Here is an 11,666-nt window from a genome sequence, read left to right as displayed (position 1 = left end):
TTTTATATTTTCATTATTTATTTTTATTTTTTTCGCTTTCTTAGTGCTGTTAGCTGACACTGTGACTTTTGTTAAAATTTATACGTATATTTAAGCTAATGAGCATTTTTTCTTTTCTTGACTTAACTAATTTAATGATAAGATATTTAATTAATTTATATCAAGTACAAATAAATTATGTTTCCTCTGCAGTTTTTCCATAATTCAACTCAAGACAATTGTTTCATTTTTATTCAGTTGTCACAAGCACAGTTCTCAAATCCCCCTTTCTTGAGGACCTTGACCAATTACAAAACCTGACACTAAATAGCATTTTATACTTCGCCAAAGATTCTAGGTGGTTTTAAACCATGTGTTTGTCCTATGTATACGGTAACACAATGGGCTCATAGGCCTAAGTGGCTCCATTAGGGATCACCGGTATAACATAATGAAATCCAAATTCATTAAAAATTGACTGTTGTCGCAAATGAGAATTTCTCTTAATGTTTCAATATAATAAGTCGTTAAGTAGAACTTTTCTAATAACAACAAACCAAAAAAAAAATAACGTCGCAGATATACTAATGCAACCACAAACCTCAGATTCATTGAGCTTAATGAAATTTCTTAACCTATAAGTTCTATTCACACTTACGCCTAATTGACTCGCTTGCGGCATTTGAATATGATTGCTTAATCTGATCTCTCCACCTTTATAAATATCAAAATTGAATGTATAATTGAGTATATTAGCTCTAAAGTACTTTAGTGTGTATTTTTGCATATAAGTATTATAAGTGAGTATTTCTTTCAGCTGTTGAATGCTCTTCTTGTCGCCTTGACCGGCGAGTATCAGATTTCCGCAATGAAAAATGACACCAAGTTGACAGTAATTGGATTATGATTGTTAGCTTAACAAAGTGCCTACATATAATAATAATAAAGTGAATTACAACAGCAACAACAACAACACCTACAACAATAACAAGAATAATAAAAAGAACGAAACATCTAAGTTAATAAAAACAACAATGCAGTTTTATTGCTTTAAAATATTGTTAAGTATCTGAAATGACAACAATCTGCTGTGTGTTGTTCTGTGTTCTGCTTCTGCTTTTGCTTCTGCTTCTGCTTTTGTGGATTGAAAAGTGTTTTGTTGCTCAATTAAAAATGTGCAATGAAATTTCTTCAACAATTCAACCAAGTGACCCAACCGCATTATTACACTGGACTTACTCAAACCACAATGTTTAGAATGAAATTGGTTGGTCAGTGGGTTAATGACATTGAATGCTTGAATAATGCTATTGTGCTTGTTAACGTTTTTATTTGGTTGTGCTGTTGTGCCCCTGCATCGAGCGATACCTTATGAGACATTCTATATACACTTGTCTGCTAATATTTACTTTTCTTTGAAATTTTTATTTCGCTTTATATTTTTGTGTTTCAAAAGAAAATTTATTAACAACTTTATGCCCACACAATACTCGCAAGCAACAACAATAGAGTAACGTAGAGTGACGTGGAGGGAGTCGGTAGGAGTATTTTATAGGTGAGGTAATGGTACCTTTTAAACTTTTGTGTTCTGTTCAGAAATGCCGGAGACCATCAGATACGTCAGATACCAACCACTAAAGTGTGAAGTTATAAACTTTGATTTTTTTTACACTTATTTTCACTTTCCCATAAAATAAGCTACAAGTTACTTTATAACTTTGAAGTTTGTTTTGGACTTGTTAACTCTTTACAGCTTTATTGGGGTCATTCAATGCAATGTACAAGTATTACAAAATAAAAACATAACAAAAAAGTGTTCGGAATAGAAGCAGAAGTGAAGTTTATTTCATAAGTTGAGTATCTGTGTGAATCACTTAACTAACCCGGTAGTGTGTATTGCATGAGTCAAGAATTGGGTCAAGTTAGAGGATAAGTTCCAATTATTCCCGTAAATGCATCCAACACTCAACACTTACATGCACACACTGACTGAGTGATTAAGTTCCAGCTGAAAGTTACTTGGTCAGGAAATTCAGTTAGTAGAGTAAGATTTGTGGTTGCTGATAATAAGGATTAAATAAAATACGTTTACTTTCGCTTGAACACGCAAACTTTTGTGAACTTTTTATGCTTTTGTGGTCGAGTGGTTACAAACAACGGGAAGCAAAAAGTGCATGCATGCTGCAGTTAATAAAATGGATTTAAGTTTCATATAATTTTCGTACGACTGAACAATTAATAACAATTAACTTAAAATTATACTAAAATTAAGCACTTTATGAGTATATTCCTAAGGGTTTTATGCTTGTAAATAAGATTGTTGTTATCGTTGTCTTGCCTGCTAATATTCTGTGTCGTGTTGTGTGAGTTTAAATGTATGATAAATCGTGCCCTCCGCACAGTAATTTCTTTTGCTACTAAATATCCGCAGGCAAAAAGTACTGCGAGGGTTTAGCTTTACGGTATCGAATTCTTAAGAGGTATGTTCGTATGTTGGGTCAACTAATTCATGGTAGGGTTAGCAACAGTTAAGTGTTCTATAATTCTCAGGGTGATTTTTGTTTTTTACCTTATTTTTCTTTTTGTCACAAAATATATTTTATTTAATTTAAATAAATTTCAATTAGGTTTAGTGAAGCTTTAAATTGCATTTTCGTTTGGTGACATTATGTAAAAATAAGTGTTTGATCAATTATGAAGGGGGTTATGCTCTGTTGGAGAAGTATAAATGTGTTATTTTGAGTGTAATAAAATTCTTAACACATAATATGTCATTTCAGTTCTTAAATGCACAGAAATATTCAATAAGGAAAAAATACCCTCTCTCTCGTATTATTTTGTTACAAATTACGGTGGTATTTAACGCTGTGGTAATCCAGTTTGTATTGTTTTCATGAGATGTGTACATATGGGTATGCCCACTTGTAACAAATGACAAAAAAAAAAATATTTTTTTTTTTTTTGTGTATTAAATATTATACAAATTTTGACCGAAAAATCATAAAAGATTTATTTTACATAACTATAATGACACTGTAGGAAAAGGTTATTAAGAAAGGTAGAAAGATCATGGTTTCTTTATGATGATGGTAGAAAGGAAACATAATAATTACTAAGTATTATGCAAATCTTTAATCTCATTAACCAAAGTAATTAAGTTATACACTGAGTATGTTAGATAAAAAATAAAAAAAAAATTAAAATCAAAGTACCAGCTAACAGCACCAAAAACAAATGATATATTTTGAATATCTCAAAAAAGAAGAATTTATTTTAAATGATGCATTGTTAATGTGCATTGATTTGCTTAAAAATAAATTTAAGTAAAAATATTTGCTATTTCTAGTAATTAATACTAATACGGATATAATTTTTTTTTCAAACAAATAACTTAAGTATTGACCCAAGCTGTTTCAACAAGTTAAAACTTTAACCATACTTCTGAGCTATTTTATAACGTTTAAGGCTTTAGTTAAAATGTGTTTTATGGAGTTATATTATTTTTTAGCTAAATAGCTAAAATAGAATTACTACTTTGGACATTAAAACAATTTCTATATTAATTTCCAAAATTTTTATTATAATACTGTTTAATTGTAATCTCTACAATTTACTTTTCTATTGAATTAGAATCCAGAAATTAAATTCATAGATCAGTGATTGATCTTATTGAATTAAAGCTTTTGTGGCTATTTTAATTTATAAATATTGTACTTAATTTGGCAATGAGCAAAGATTTATTTTATTTTTTAATTTTCGTATAAATTGTTACTTTGTAGTTATTTTAAAAGTACTACATTGAAATTATCCATAAAATTTCTAATAAAATCAATTAAATTTAAACAAATAAAATCAGTACGAATATATGGAAGTTAGAACATTAAAACTTTTTACACAGATAAAATTTTGTCTGACTATTATAATATCAAAACCTTTCAGATTTTTATAAAAGGTACATATGGTATATTTGTAATTAAAATTAAACCATTTTTATAACATATAATCTCTCGTTAAATACATTTTCTACAAATAGAATTGCTTTGCATGTAAAAACATCTGCTGTCGCATCCGTAAACTAAACAATGCCAACAACACTTAAGCAGTTCATTGAGCACAATGAACCAACATTTCCGTAAAATATACTGAAGAACTTAAAGGTTGACAACAGCAGTAACACCAGCACCAGCACTAGCACCACCAGCAGCAGCAGGAATAGTAGCTACAACAATTGAAAGGATGTCGAATTAAACATTTTTAGCAGGCAAAGGTTCGTGCATCTATAGCATATGCACAGGTAGTTTTAATAGCAATAAAGCAACCGACGAAATGCATTTATCTAAGCTGCTTTATAGAAACATCATTAACAACTGCAACAAACAACTTAGCTATAATTTCAATAAAAAAAGAAAAAGAAAAAGCAAAAGCAAAAAATTTATGAATATTTTTCTCAACTCGTATGCACATTGCAACTTTGTTGGAGGCAGGTCCATCTGCTGTCGATGGTTGGAAGAATCTTATATTTTCAAGAAGTATGCACTGTGTTTAAAGGTCCAACAATTACTTTGAATTTAGTGCATGCTATTGTTTTCGTTTTCGTTTTCTTTTCTGTTGCTGTTTTGTTTTGTTCATAAATTCGTTAACGTATCTATCAGGTTGTTACTCTTACGAAATGATGTATCTCATTCTTTTTATTATTACGCTTTTCTTATAACAACACAAGAGTGTTTCTTTCATGTCTAAGTTAACATTTTTTATAACATTTTTTATATTGTTTGGATTGAGATATTTTTTTATATACTTTATTCTGATCTGTTTTAATCAAATTAAAGCACTTCACCAACATTTATTAAACATTCCATTGACTATGTTTGACAGCATAACAATTTTGAGCATCATGTTCTGTGCTGTATCTATGCTTGTGGTACATTAGAATTTATTTTTTATCCACTGATACATAGCAACAATAACAAATGAAAGTGTGTTGCAATTACCACATACCGCTTTTCTGGTACGTTCATATTTATTAACCGTGTTCGGTCGCTTGCTGTGTCGCATTTGTTGTTGCCACTTTTGTTTTGCTTTAGAGCAACTAAACATCGAAAAATATTTCATCAGTTGCCATGGTAGTTTCTTTGTTTCATCAAAAGTACTTTTTCCACTTTTGAGCTAGAGTCGTCTTTTGTACTCCGTTCTTCCTTTCAAACTTCTTATATTCTTTTAGAAGTTCACAACTACAAAATTGCTGCTATGCCAGCTTGTCTGCATGCCAATTTTACCTAACTGAACTGCTTCTACTTTACGTTCCGAGCTAAGAGTATACGTCTTAACTTACGGTACTTTAGAGTATATGTAAGTGAACATGTACATTTCCTGTTGTGCTTCGGAAGGCATTCCATGCAATTTTACTGTGTAGCTACATTTGATTTTTGTTATTATATTTTTGTTCTTTCAAATACTTAATTTCAGTCTTGGATTTAGTATTCCGTACTCGAAGTCGAAGTCGAAGCCGAAGCCGAAATATAATATATATGCTTTTGTAATGACAATGACAGCTGCCATGAGATTTGCTCCTACTCCCGATATATTTTTTCATTTAAAATTACTTCAACTACTCGTAGCCCGGGTTTAGCTTTGACTTTTGCTCTGGTATTGGCTTCCCCTAATGTACCAGCAAGTATTTCCACTGCTTCAGTTATCGTTTTTTTTTTTTTTTTTCATTTTTCACAGATTTTATGATTTTTGTTTTTTTGTTGAAGTTGCCTTGTCATTCAATCGCTTCGGTTACTATTGTTGCTCACTCGTCGTACGCCTTTGTATCTTAGTAATCAAAATATTCCAATGTTGAGGCCGTTTTGTGCCACAATTTAACCGAAACTAAGAGGTAATTTGTTTTAAATTATTTTGTTAAGCACGGATTTCTACGAATTTTTGTGCAGTTGTGAGAATTTAAAATGTTTCGTTTTTATATGCGTTTATACAGCACCTTTCCTCTTTCCTTACTTATGTACACACATAATGTGATAATCTCATTTTGAGATACAAGCTTAAGCCATAAATAAATTATTGGAAACGAAGTATACAAAAATAGTTAATCTAGTAAAATAAAATCAATTTACAAAATTGTTTTACAGCTAATAATACAGGAACTTATATTTTGTGAAATGACTGCATTAATGTCTATATTTTGACGAATTTATTGTCTGCTCAATTACTTAAATTAGCTGAAGCAGCAGATAATGTTTTGGCATCGATTTATAATAATAGAACGCGTTGTTATGTGGGATGACGTATGGTTAAAGATTTGATTAAGAATTTATGTGTTTATTATTATTACAACCTTCTTATTAAAAGAATATAGTTTAGTTGGGATATCATAACTAAATTATGTTTCTGTTTTTGGTTGTTGGTATCTTAATTAAGAATCAAAAGATTATAAATTAACAGCACATAAAGCAATGGGCTTCTGTTACCGATCCGCTATTACTTTTGACATGTATCCTAAAGTAAGAATCACGGGTCTATATGCAGCTTTTCTGTATATGCCTCAAAATCTCCTGATTTGTAGTTTCTCTCTGTTATTGTTTTATATGATTCTGCGTACTTGATTTTCGGTTGCATTTTTAAAGAGTCCTCTCTAGGTACAGTTCAATCAGTTCATCACTTGTTCGAATCTCAGGTTTATAAGCAGAAAGATTTAATTTATTTACATTATTTTGTCTACTATAGTTATAATGATACAAGATATTGTAAAAATAAGTGAACACCTTCATGATCAGTAATTATATCAGTATAGATATTTATCAGGCAGATATTTAATACTCTGCTTGTCCAGCATAAAACATAAATTTATAGACTTATTAAAACGAATAATCTGAATATAAGCTTAAACGTTCATATAAAAATATAAAACACGTCAACAAAGTGGGAATGGTATTCCAAAATTAATTTACCAACATTTTATAAATTTTCTAAATATTTCTTTATGTTCCACCTTATGGTAGAAATCCAAATAACAATTCTAATATATGAGTTCGTTCTATTCACCCCTTGTGCATTGTATAGACCATTATTTTTATGTATATTACTATATATATATATATATATACGCACAAAATGATTCAATTCCTTAAGCATTTTAAAATGTTTAATTCATGACTTTGTGATTACTTCCTCTAAACTCAAAAAGTACATGGAATAAGCAAATATTGTGCTCAGTCGTTGTGTGCACGTGAATTCGCCTAAGGCTTTTCCAATTGCATTTTAAATTAGTTTTTATTTATATAAAATAAAACACAGCATTATTATTTTCTAGTTCATAGAAACATAAAATTTTTACTCCCATTTTTTTTCCCATTTTTTTGTAAAATTTATTCACTTATTTCTTCGAGAGATATGCCCTTGCCCTATGTATTTGTTACATATTTAAGAATTTTCCATTTTATTCACCATTGTGTGCTGACCACAAATAAATGCCACGTGGCGTATGGTCAAATCATTGGTGCTTATGAATCCCCTAAAGCAAAAATATTTTGAATTAATGTCAGTTATTGACATGTACAGATTAGACATGTACTTTTACCTTTTTAAGGGTCAATATCATAGCTTCAGTATAGATTGAATTTAAAGGGAACTTAGGAATAACATTCTATACAAACGAGAGTTGAAGTTTAAAATTCCTATATGGCTTGCGTATTTGTCAAAAACGTTTAACGCACTTAGCATGAGGAGGATAGGAATGAACGCCACAGAAAATAAGGGCTTTAGCGAACTAAAGTAGCGCCTGTTATCTGTCGAAGGAAGACTTCAACATTAATGCTGACATATGCCGATTATATTTTTTTTTTTGGAATTCTTACAAAAAACATAATTCACTAATATGATGTAATCTTGAATGGAGTTTATATTTAAAGTATTGCAAAATAAGCTCCACAAATGGCAATATTAACTTTAAATAAATAACTATGGGCATTTTATAAACATAGACCTAAGTATGTGTTTATCAGTTGTAAAACTATCGAATACGACATTGTCACAGCGTAGTTATTTTCCTAGAACTCATTAAATACCTAAGGGTATTTATATTATCCAGTTAAATCCCTATTTTATTGTTACAACCAATGATTTTGCCTACTATATTTTTTATTTTATTGTCAATAAGTGAGTTTTTTTTTACTTAAATGTTTCCCTTAACATCAGCCCTAAAGACATCAAATTTCAAATGCAGGCACAGCGTTTATCCGCTTCCACTTCTTGTCAATTTGAACTCACTCATATAGGTATTTAAAATGTAGTTACACTGACATTATCCATAATTTCCAACACCAATCGAAATGGCATAAATCTAATTTCCCGACAAATAAATATAGATATAGTATTTATAGTTTGCTTAAAATACTACAATTTTCAATTGCACTAAACCATTATCAATATTTATTTTCAACAGGGTGAGAGTATAGGTAGTATAAGTAGCTTTATTTTTCAAATGGTTTCTCATAATTCATATCTGTTGATGGAAACCCAAAAATTCAATGAATGATATTTCGATGCGGGGCCAGACATTATTATCTTTAATATGGGGTCTGTCGTCACGCTTAAACGAACAACTTCATGCGCTTATGCTTTATTTATTTGTGCAAGTTATTTCTTTCACTTATCTTAAAGCTCTTTGGCGGCAATTTGAAACACTCATAACTAACTAATTTTTTATATAATTTTAATATCTCCGTTAGCAGCAAGCAATGTTATTGTTTATGCACTGTCAATTACTTGTTTCATTTGTTTATATACTACACTCATCTGTTATGGATTCCATTCTCTCTTACTATTATTTCTTCATTTTTGGATATAACATAAAAAGTTCATATCGCCCCGCTATAAGAAACGTCTGAGCTGAAGATACACAAAAAAGGAAGAAATGAGAAACTGTAGAGAAACTGAATATTTTTGTATCTTCTGAGTCATTCTGAGCGAGCGTCTTTGGTGGTCAACAAAGCGTAGCAAACCTAGAAATTATTTAAAATTATGTCGCGGTTATTTTTCGACTTTATAGGTTAAAAAAATATAAAAAATAAAACCACATACGACCATAAGGCTGGCCAGGCCGCAAGGAAAACAAATACACCTCGCGTTCCTCAAGACGTTGACTTGACGTTGACTTAATTTTTACGCCAAACAATAACTGAATTTCATGTTTAACCTTTCGTCTTTGGATAAAAAATTCCGTTTTGTTGTTGTATGTTTCGTATGATTTTTTTATATTTTTTTTGCCCATTTCATCATTAAGTAAGCAGTGTTCTTCATTTGTAACATTTTTATTTTCTTAAAGATCTCCGAAGTTAAGTGGTCAAGAAACTTATTTGATGGGTTTCATGTTTCGGCATGAACTTGATGATTTCATGATGTGTCTGGAAGTTGGAAGTTTTTATTTTTTTTATTTCGATTTTCTACTTCTTTGCTGTTATAAAAATTGTGGTGTTTATTTTTTATTACGATTATTATTATATAAGCGTGGTTAATTTACTTAAATGTGAAGAGAACAACGAGTATATTTCTAAATTTATTTCGAACTTGCATGTTAGGCCAATGAACTATTTATTTGTAGGATGTTTATACCTTGGGTAATTACCTGTTCTTAGGTAACACGAGTACATACATATGTATATCGTTAGTTAAAAAAAAAACTAGTCATACTCTACAATACATATAACGAGTATTAAATAACCTCGGCAGTGTTTTTACATGCAATAAATAATACAACACAAAAATCCCCATATAATTTAATAATTAGAATTAAGTTAGTTTTAATTACCCATTAAATCCATTAAAATTCGTAATTAAAACACATTTGCAAAAAATTTTATTTATAAATTATTTGGAACAGTAGCCGCTACAATGATTAGAATATAAAAGTAATGTTTAAAAATAATAAGAACTGCTGTGATTGTTTTAAGTTTAAGTTTAAGCAAATTTAGTATTAGAAAAGGATTAAAATCATAAATAGTTATAGTAAACAATCATAAAAATCTTACAGATTTTATTAGTTAGATATGTTGTTTTCATACTAGGGACTACAGATACATGATTTTACCAATTATGGGTATATATATATAGAGTAATTCAACGGAAAGAGCATGTTTATGGTAAATAGTAAATGAATTAGTGCTGATAATGCTCAGTTTATTGATTCAGAACTTTTATCAAAACTCTAAAATCAACATAAATAATCTGAAATCCCTTTTAATTAGCTTACTCCATTCTAAATGCAGCAAAACGTATTGCAACCTAGAACGACTGATAGGAGTACATGACAAATATGCGGAGTTGTTTCATAAAGTTAGTTAAACTATTTGTTTAGTATAAAAGTACATTTCAAACTTCATATTTAAAGCCGGAAGTAATATAACCCATAGTTATTTTTGACACATTCCCTTGGTTCCTTGGTCTGGCGTACGCATTCCTACTATTTTTATTGCGTGCTTATGTCTCATGATGTGGTGTCAAAAACTTTGCAGAAACAAACTGGCGCCATAAGAAATTTATAGCTTGTGTTTTGATTGAGCAATAAAATTAGCCAAATTTATGCATTATTCATTTATTAAATCCATGCCAATATCAATAAAAATAAATTGGTTAATACAAGAGTCAAGAATAAAACAAATAAAACCAATCAAAATGAGTTGTTCGTAGCATTAGTTTTATTATTGCTTACTAAGAGACTCTTTGGGCAAGGTATCCCATAAGTCGAAACATGCATGAATCACTTTAATAATTTAAGAATAAAACAGTTAATTTGTGAATTTATGTGAATTTTTATAGATTTTATAATGCAAAAAAATGTAATGCATTTTACTCACTCTTAGCTTTAGTTTCATATTAAAACTGCCAAAATTCACTCAGCAGAGAGAACGTGCCACAAGTGCGGCACTTTACATAAATTCTAAATAAGTCACAGTATACCAAAGTACTATACCGACATAAAGATCCTTTATCTCCAGTTACACGTACAGCTAGCACAGCACACCTTTTACTTCGCAAACAACAAACTTAACCGACCCCAGCAAAAGCTCTCCCTCCCATCACATTACCACTGACGACGACGCCATTTTGCTATAGGCAAAGTTCAACACTTTATTGCTACTGATGTGTAATGAAATTGGAGTAACTTTATTAGTTGTTGTTGTTATTGTTGTTATTGTAGTTCTTGTCTAACTGTAGTGCAGTGATAAAAACATTACTTCCGGAAATTCTATTTCGTATGCGCAGCATTTTCGTTCGTCTCTATTCATACATTATCTATCCGCCGTTAGTGGCGGCGAAAGTGCATACAGCATTTATGTTGAAGGCAAATATGCTTTGCATACACAGAAGAAGTCGTAATACGGAAAGCAACAAAAACAACAATATATGAAGATTTATACGCGCATTTTCTCGCGTACTGCCTTGAAACTTTGGCTGGCTGTGCTGTGCTGTGCTGTGTTGTGCTGTGCTGTGCTGTACAGTGTGTATTGTGAACGAGCATGAGAACCTTACATTATGAGAGCATGCAACCCATTTTGGCGGGTTCAAAAAACCCCGGAACTTTTTCATCCAAACCGTATTTTCTTCTGCATGTGTTGCGTAAAGTACTAAAGCGTGACCCAAATATTTTTCTGATGTAGAAGACATATTTTTTTTTGGGATTTTTGGTT

This window comes from Teleopsis dalmanni, chromosome 2, assembly GCF_002237135.1.
Source record: "Teleopsis dalmanni isolate 2A chromosome 2, ASM223713v2, whole genome shotgun sequence".
Classification (NCBI taxonomy): domain Eukaryota; kingdom Metazoa; phylum Arthropoda; class Insecta; order Diptera; family Diopsidae; genus Teleopsis; species Teleopsis dalmanni.
This window is presented reverse-complemented; position numbering follows the sequence as displayed.